Below are 9253 nucleotides of genomic sequence, written 5' to 3'. Positions count from 1 at the left end.
CGTCCTGCTACTGTAACACACCTGCCAATCAATGAGACATGCGTAACATGCTGTTGGACCTCCTCTGTTCCACAGGAGGCCATGTTATCTTCATAACCTAACACACAGGCAAAATATGTGATATTTATTTTAAGATATCAGTCTACATCTGAGTTAGATGTGTGGATTTTAAAATAGTTACACACATGACCAACTGTAGCTAATGCATCCATTGTACTTTAGATCACATATAGTGAACTTTTAGCACATGTGAAATAATTTGCAGGTCACTCATGAAATAAAACATTAGCTAAAGCTGCATGTTATGTTAAACACTGAGCTCCCCAGGCATGATTCACCTAAAGAGTAAATCAATCTGTTCTGGCTATTGTAAAAGCAGACTATCTGAAAGACATAGCAAAGGTCTCCTTGTATTTCAATGTTATTTTTGTAGAGGTGTCAAGTAACTAAGTAAGAGTATTTTGTTGCCTTAATTAAGTAAAAAAAAAAAAAAAAAAAAAAAAAGGTATCTATAATTTACTTGATAAGTATTTTTTAGCCAACTTATTACTTCTATTCCTTACATTTTCAGGCAAATATCTGTATTTTCTACTCCACACGTTTTAAAAAATACCCTTGCTTCTAATGTTTCACTCCAGCTTATCATTGTTCAAAAAGACATACACCAAAAAAGTAAAAACCTCTCCTAAAATCTCGTCATCTGGAAAGAGTCAACTTGATTGTGTATAAACATAATACCATTTCAACACCCTATTGGTTTGTATGCGATCCATCACACCTACACATGACACAAGTCACGCCACACACTTCAGCAACGACATAACAGACATATTGTAATATAGTATGAAGATGTCCATTACAGACTATAGAAGGATTATTTGTTTATCAACGCCGGATGCGCGCGCAACTTGGGTGCAGAAGCACTGGGGAGTATAATGGTTTGTCAACAAACGTGGAGGAGCTAACCACCAAAAAACGGAATTTAAAATAAATATCACCACTTGTACGGATGGTAAACGGCTCCCAGGTTTGTGAAATAGCAGTGAGTGAACAGAAGATATCAGCAAGTGGACAGATATTAGGTGGACAGCCGTTTTTGGCGGAGAAATCCGGCTAGTACCCAGAGAGTAATTTAAACTCACAACAGTTGTGCATTATCCGTGGACACTTACCAGACTGTCACAGACCAGGACGTAAACGTGCGACAAATCAGAAACCCTCCCAGACCAATAAAAAGGCACACAGACTGCTGAGTCTGAGACCCCGTTCATAATAGAAGAACTAGAAAGCTACGTCCAGAGTTAATGATTTACTCACAGACTTCGCTGGTGTTTTACTGTAACGTGTGACCCTGTTAGCTGGTGACTCTAGGCCGTTAATCATTGATACGAGTCACCAGTTAGCATGGTCGCTATTAACTCCAAAACACCGGTTGCTCTGTGACGGTCAAAACTTGATAGACGTTGCCTCGGTTGTATAGTATCATTTATAAAAACTAACCACAGAACAACAGTACATTTCATGCTGATAACAGGTTGAATTTAGTGTTTAAAAAACGCTAACTTGTCTGAATGAATTAAGCTAAACGCTGCTTTCTCGCCTCTGCGGTCAAGATGCGTGCGCATCTTTATGATGACGTAGATCGACCTTAACGGCAACCCCCCCCCCCCCCCCCCCAAGTAACGTTTGCCTTTGTACTTGGAGTAGTTTTGAAACTAGTACTTTTAAACTTGTACTTAAGCAAAGAGCTTGATTTGATACTTCAACTTCTACAAAAGTCTTTAAAACCCTAGTATCTATACTTCTACTTGAGTCATAAATGGATTTTTGTGGTAACATATGATAATTAATTAAATCTTGAGTATGAACTGCTAGCTGAAGGATGCATATGGACGCATGAACACATAGAAATTGTAAAGAACATTTTTTTTTTTACTTTAAAGAATAAATTTGTTTTTTAAAGCTCTTACTTAAGGCTTTATGTTGCAACTGTTAGGTCGTTGTGCTAAGCAGGATTTTACTCCCAGGTTTGTCGAAACTGACAACTACACTGCGGAAACTGGCATCTAAGCAAGTGATTGAGTATTATTTACAGTAAAAGATACATCTTAGACTAAATATGAGCCATGCAGCGAGACCAGAAAGTTGTCTTGATTAAAGATATGAAAAGACCTTGGGTGATGTGAGTAAAAAAAATGAAGTAAGAAAAAATGTAAGCAGGAGGGCCTCCTCATCATAAGACAACAAATTATTATTTTGTGTTTCAAATCTCTGATGTTTTTGTTTGTTTGTTTGTTTGTTTGTTTGTTTGTTTGTTTTTTGTTGTTGTTGTCTCAGGAGGAGTATCCTTGATTTTGTTTGGACAAAACAGTCAGGAAATCCAGATGAGAAGCTGTGCTCTTTGAACAGGAGTGGCTATCAGTCCTGAAAACTTCAGCGTGCTTTCTTTACTATCAGACTGAGACCACTAGGAGGAGCTGCAGGGTAACACAAAACGAAAAAGGGTTTCAACTATCTCAACTGCAGGCTTTATCTTTTATCTCTTATTTGATTTTTTTTTTTTTTTTTGTATAGTCATAGTCAAGGTTTTCCCAGGGTGCCAGTGTTTCTTTATGCTACTTAATAGTTTTGATAATGGGCCATGTTAAGCTTGAAAAGAAGTGTTTTATCTAACTCTTGCTCTTTCAGCTTGATTGTCTATCAATTCAAATATTTCTCCTGCAATTCATTTGGTTTTTTTTCCTTTCTTCCAGACATTTGAACTACCCACCTGATGGTTCTCTTTGCTGTCATTGTTTCTATCAGTTTCTTTCTGCTCAGAAGAATGAAACACTTCTCCTTGGCTCCTGCCATGACCTGAACAAAGTGATCTGATGAATCTCTTAGATTACCCACAAAGCCTTTTTTGTGTGCTTATGCCAGTTTAAGTCAAGATCACCTTGTAACTTATTAAAACACCATGGCAGAAGTACAAAATAAGAAAATAAATAAATATAATTCAAAGCTGAGTCTAGTTCAGTGTTTCCACAACTGCTGGGTGTCTGAAGCCAGCGAGAGCAGAGTGAGGACAGATTCACTTTATTGTAAGCACATATTTAGTTTGATATGTATACACTCCTTACAGGACAATCAACAAAGGTGAGTTCACATCTTACTCCAAACAATCACATTTTCATTACTGCATAAGTCTATTATTGTTTTTTAGGTTTCTTTGTGCACATATGTACATTATTATACTCATTATGTTTGTGATGTCCCTTGTTAATATATGAATAATGAAATCCAGCTGGTCGTTCCATTTTCATAGTTGTTACTCTGTGGAGGCCGAGGGCACGTCAGAGCCATCAGAACATTCCTGATAGGTGAAAAAAACATTTTAATACACAGACTTTCTATGATTTTTATTCTAAGCAGTCATATAAGATGTAAAATGATGCATCAATTATCTGATATCAAATGAATGATGCTCCAAAGAAAAGAAAGATGAGGTCACAGACATGTCAAATGGAAATATTTGAACAGCTCACCTTCGCTTTATCCATCTCTGGTACTCCTGGGAGCGATTTTTGTGAAGGAAAGGTCTTTAAGAAAGAAAAATGAGCAATATTAGATCCAAAAAGTGTGGCAGTAACTTTGATAAATCAGGATAAGTTAGAAGATACGTGAGTGTCAGACCTTCTTCGTCTGTTGCATCTCCTCTGTGGACTTGGATCTGTTCTTCATGTGCTTCTGAGGTGAGGTGGTGGTGGCGGGACACTGAGAAAACAAAGAAAGAGAGAGCAGTACGTGTGAGGCTGAGTGAAAAATCACTGTATTACTCACTGTAGCAGACTTTCACACACCTCGTTTGTCTTGTGCTCCATGTCTGATCCAAGATTTGCTCAGTTTTCAGAGCTGACGTTGCTTTTGGATGGTTGAGATCTTCCTGAATGCTGTGGTTGTAACACTATAAAAATAAAAGGAAAGACTTTTTTTTAGGGTTATGTGGTTTTTTGTAACAACAGAGACTGAATGAAGGGGCCTTTGTCAAAAAGTCATTAGCTTTGCAGAAAGAAAAGTAAAAGAGAAGTTGCAGTTACTGGCAATCAGCACTAGATGGTGACTCTGAGTTATGGACCCAGGATTGCTGCAGTGTGACTGTTGTTGGCTGCTTGTCCTTATCAAATTTACAACCAAGTGCAGCATGTAACACACTGACTGCTGATGCCATGAATCTTTCTCAGATTGATTTTTGAAAGCAGACAGTGACGACTGACTTATAAATCTGCAAGTTTTTGAAGTTACTCATTTTGTTTTTGTTTTCATCATTTACTGGTAGAAACTGTTAAACAAATGGCAACTACCATCAAACACTTTTTTTTTCTCTGATAGCTGTGGCCTTGATTTTCAGATTTCACTGCGGCTTTTACAGAGAGTTGCTCAACATGTTGCTTAAGACAAAGGCTGATGTCTCTTTTTTTTTAAAGAAAAAAAAACAAGCCCTTGAGATCAGCTCTGACTCACATTTCTACCAGCACCTCTGGTCTGAGGAAAGTTTGGGACACAGCTTCTGATTGGACAGGAGACTCAATACAAGGCCCATGGAAATTTCACACTTGTACAAATAGATGGATGATCGATGGGTAATGGGCGGATGCATGATTGTCTCTTCAAGGACACTTGAATTAGAGGGGAAATAAGGAAACAACAATGCCTGAGCCTCCTCATGGACCCATGTGCTGCATGACAATCCTGACTTTCCATTAGACATCTTGGTTTTAGGATATTTCTGGTACACTTCAAAGGTCTTAATAAGTCAAAATGTGTTTTGGTTGGTTACATAATTGATAACTTGTATGACTTTTTTGTTATTATTATTTCAATGCCTGGGATTATAACAAAGCCAAGAAACAACTTTTAGAATTCTGAAATGGAGGTTTTTCTTCGTTCAGATATGAACAAACACACAGCCAGAGTCACAAAGTGCAGAAAACATAAAAGGACCCATGAAAAGCCACTATGGAGACCATCCAACAGTCACAGCAAGATCCGTATCTGGTGTCAGAGACACTGGTGGAGATGGTACAAAGCATCACTCAGACCGGGTCAATTTGCAGGAAAGGGATTTTTATTCTCCATTGATCTTAGTACTCTGTCGATGTCTGCCTGTGTGACTTCTGACCAGATCAGAGAATACTGCCTGACATCTCAGTGTGAATACAAGGTTGAATGGTATACTGTTCTGCTGGATCTTCATATTATGAGGACAGCTGAGATTCTGTTCGCAGGGTATGATAACAGAATGTTGACGATGTTGTCTTTTTCACTAATATTGCTCATTACAAAGAACTCAGGTGAGATAAGATCTTTTGATCAATCCACTTTAGGCCCCTGAGAGTTTTTAACAACATCATGTGTCAACTTCAGACTCCCACCTGGTATACTGTCAAAGAAACACAGCTGTTCTAACTACAAGAGGACAGCTCCCAGCACGGCTGCACATATGGACAGTTTATGGCTCTGTCGTAACTATTTGTGAGCTGATCTCACAAACTTTAACATATATTAACATTGAGCATTGCAAAATGCTGCAAAGTGCTCTGCTCATGGTGAATTCAGACAAGAATTAAATCTTAGATTGTCTTGATAACATTTGTTATGAACTGTCGCATAGATAATTAACGTTGACGAATTGATTGATTGATATCTGCGTCTTCTCTGAAAAAAAATAAAAAAAAACTTGTTTTTTTATTTTTAAGTCTCTTCATTGTGAATGTGTAATAATAAACTGATACATTGCTCTTTGATCAGTCAGTATGGGATAATTCCATTTTAACACAATAAAAAACAGTCCCCTCATTGAATACATCTGCACTAAATGTCTGCATACCATGGCATGCATTAAAATAAAAATAAAAATAAATATTTAAATTAATATTTTTTTAAATAAATTAAAAAAAGTAAATAACATTTTTTTTAAATACTGGGAAAGGATGACAAGGACATTTGTAAAATTGTCATGTTAAGCTGATTAAACCCTTACTGCAGCATGTAAATACCTAAAATCTTGTTTTTATAACAGAAAAGTATCCAGGATATTTAGAAAAAGAAGCCAGATTTAAGACAGAAGCTTTCTGTTTTTTTCTGGTTTCATACTTCATCAGGTTTTTTTTTTTTTTTTTTTGTTAAATAACAGCAAAGTTTTAACTAAATCCACTGACTATCAATGGGCCTGCTTAGCTTTTGGTAACTTTGTAACAGGAATCTGCATATGTAGGTAGATAAAAATTTAGCCATTGACACATTCTCTTAAAACAAACTCCATTTTGACAAGCACAGTATGAGAAAGGTTTGGTCTGGGTATCTCTTGTTGCTGATCCTAACATGTTCAGGCTGCACCTGAAGTCCTGAAAAGAGTCCTACTCTGACAGAGGTTCTGAGATGTCCTCATCAGACATAAGAAACAAATAAGATGTTATCTAGACAGCGTACGTTTCTATATTTTGAATATTAACTCCTTGACCTTTCAATGTCTTTATCTTGAAGATAGGCAGAGGAAAGAGAAAGAAACTGGATAGAAAGAGAATTGGGGGATGGGGGGCACTTGAGCCTCCGTATGATGCACATTTTTAACCCCTTATATAAACTAGAATCCCAGAGCATTTTTTATTTTTACAAGTCCTTTTAAAATGTGGCCTGGTAATTAAATGATACGCAATGACTTGTCAGTTATTCAAATGTAAGAAGCTACTTTTTTGATCCGACCAAGTGGACACTGAGGTCTCCATCATTCAGTCTGAGCTTATGCAGAATAAATGAGAGCTACATAAACGTACGTACCTACCTGCCAGGGCTAAGGTCTATTAAAAGTCTATATTGCATGGAAATATGATATCAACAAGGCTTGCAAGCTCTTATTTGCTGATACAGTTTATTGATCCAGACCTGTTTGATTGACTCAGTGAAATGTGTGCAGCTTGTTTTAGGCATTAGTCCTAATGTGCACAAACATGTTGCACACCCTGGGGTATTAAAGTGCTATTGTACTCCATGCACTCACTTTGAATGTGTACAACAGTAGTTGAGATGTTGAGGAAGATAATCTGAGCTGTGATGGCATTCAGTGAGTCCTGAGTGCTCTCTGACCAGCCCACTCAACAAATAACCTGAAAGAGAACTAACTAACGCAGGAACTTAAAGACGGCCTAAGGGAATCACTTAACGCTTTAAGGAAAAAAATCTCCATTGATTCATCCACTTGAGCAAGAAAACAACAGCCAAGGTGACACATCTAAAAAGCACTATGCCTCTGTGTGGTGCGCAAACAAAATATAGTACATGCATGAGTGCTCATAAATCATTATACCCACACACAACAGCAATGCCAAGACATCTGCCAAAAGCTACTGAAGGACTCTTTCAGCATGGATGGACAAACAGAATATTGTGCCCTGCAGTCTTTTCCTCTATTTTCCTCCTTCCCACATCACTTTGACTGAGATGCTGCAAATAGAGGAGGGTAAATTTAAAGTGGAAAACTTTAACAAGAGTACTTACCCTTACAGTCTCTAATAAATTATTCATCCGGGCATCTGCATTACATAAGAGGAAACTTTGTTTTGGAGATTTGGATCCAAAACAGCAGCAGAGAGCGGAGAGTCTTAGCTAAAATCTTTGAGTGTTGGGTCAACTCTAATTAACTCTTTAGCTTAAGACAAGACCTTATTAATCTGTGCTTCACTCTGCGACGGTTTCACAGAAACACTGAAAGGATTTTGAAAGAGGAAAGTTTCAATTGTGTTGCTTTTTACATCATCACTCCTCCAGCCTTCTGAGCTTCACACTTCTGTGTCATTTACTTTGTTAGAAATTATAATAGAGAAGATCCTTTCAAGCACGAGTTTCAATGACTGAAACTTGGAGATAGTTTCCGCTCCTGTGGGTCACCTGATCTCCATAACACCAGCTCAAGTACTTAAACTGAAACTTGGTTTGAATTTGTCACCTTGTCACATTTGTGCTCCTGAACATACCATTCACATAAGATCACATGCAGGATATTTTATGTGTAACATCAGGTGCTGTTAGTATTAGCAGGCACGCTGAGGGTTAACAGCACAGAGGTGAACATGTGGACAGAAGCTGCACCAGCAGCTGGGAAGAGATCGTATTAAGACGACTCCCAGTGGTCAGGACATGATGTCCTGTAATTGATGATGATAGACTGTCTGCTCTGCTACACTCAGGTGTGACACACATGCAAACCAGCTGGATGAATATAGTCAGCAGCCGTCCGACACAGCTGCCACGAGCCTGAATCACAGTTTGACCATGTGTGTTCCACCTGATAACAGAGTCTGTGCAAATGAATCTGCTAACATTTCCATTTGTACCACATGGAGCTCAGACTCTGTCCTCCAGCAGCTGACCAGATTGTTTTAATGCACTGCAATGTGCAGGCATTGATCTGATGGATGGGTTTTGTTTTACACTACTCATTATTCCTCTGCAGGACTCTCAAAGGCACAGAGAGTACCATTTAGAGGGTCCCATTAGCACAGGATTGAGTTCAGATAATAAACATTTCAAGATATTCAAAGCCTGTTTGTTATCTATCCCAACACAGATCCTGAAAGCAGTGAATAATAAAATCAGTGAAGAGAGAAGCATCTGCACTCGATCTTTGAGAAAATGTGAGGTTTTCTATGAATGAGAGAATGAAGAGGCTTATCTCAAGACAGCATAAGACGTTTAATCAAGCACAGAGACGCAGTGACTGACAGGCGGGAGGAGGGAATGTATGATAGGAGTGACAGAGACAAAAGGACAGGTAAATACATCCCCCCCAAAAAATGACATTTGCAGAATGCCTGGGGGAAATTCAGACACTCACCTTCTTTTTCTCCTCTCTTCCTTCTCCTCAGTGCAGACGTGCAGTGGAGTAGATGGCACTCTTCATCCCACTGCTGCTATGGTGTCTGTGAAAGCACACCCCTCTCTTCCCATTCATAGTTCCGCCGACGCACCAGTCATGCATGGATAAACACACACACACCCTCGCACACACACACAAATGATACCAGATGTGCCAATCATACTCCTTTATGCTAATTTTCAAGCCTTGCAGTCAGAATGATGTGTGTAACAAACACACTCACATTTATTTATACTTCAAAACCTCAACTCATTATCTTGGGTTAATTACTTCAGCTACAAACATCCACAGGACGATGATGTCATCAAGGTGGGTGAATGATAAGCTTCCCAAATCTCA

At 38.4% G+C, this 9253-nt stretch overlaps 1 long non-coding RNA gene across 1 annotated transcript; it reads right to left on the bottom strand.

The window, feature by feature from the left end:
* Window positions 1-3064: 3064 nt before the first annotated feature.
* Window positions 3065-9035, bottom strand: LOC141793772 (uncharacterized). The gene is made up of 5 exons (XR_012598431.1): window positions 8873-9035; window positions 3843-3946; window positions 3676-3756; window positions 3528-3581; window positions 3065-3355 (listed from the first exon to the last, which is right to left on the bottom strand). It is a non-coding gene; the product is annotated as an uncharacterized LOC141793772 (long non-coding RNA).
* Window positions 9036-9253: the final 218 nt, after the last annotated feature.

The sequence above is a fragment of the Halichoeres trimaculatus genome, unplaced genomic scaffold (genome assembly GCF_033239565.1).
Source record: "Halichoeres trimaculatus isolate MK-OKI-2021-1 unplaced genomic scaffold, fHalTri1.1 fHalTri1_scaffold_7, whole genome shotgun sequence".
Lineage (NCBI taxonomy): Eukaryota > Metazoa > Chordata > Actinopteri > Labriformes > Labridae > Halichoeres > Halichoeres trimaculatus.
The sequence above is the reverse complement of the archived record's forward strand: the minus strand, read 5'-3'. Positions and strand labels throughout refer to the sequence as shown.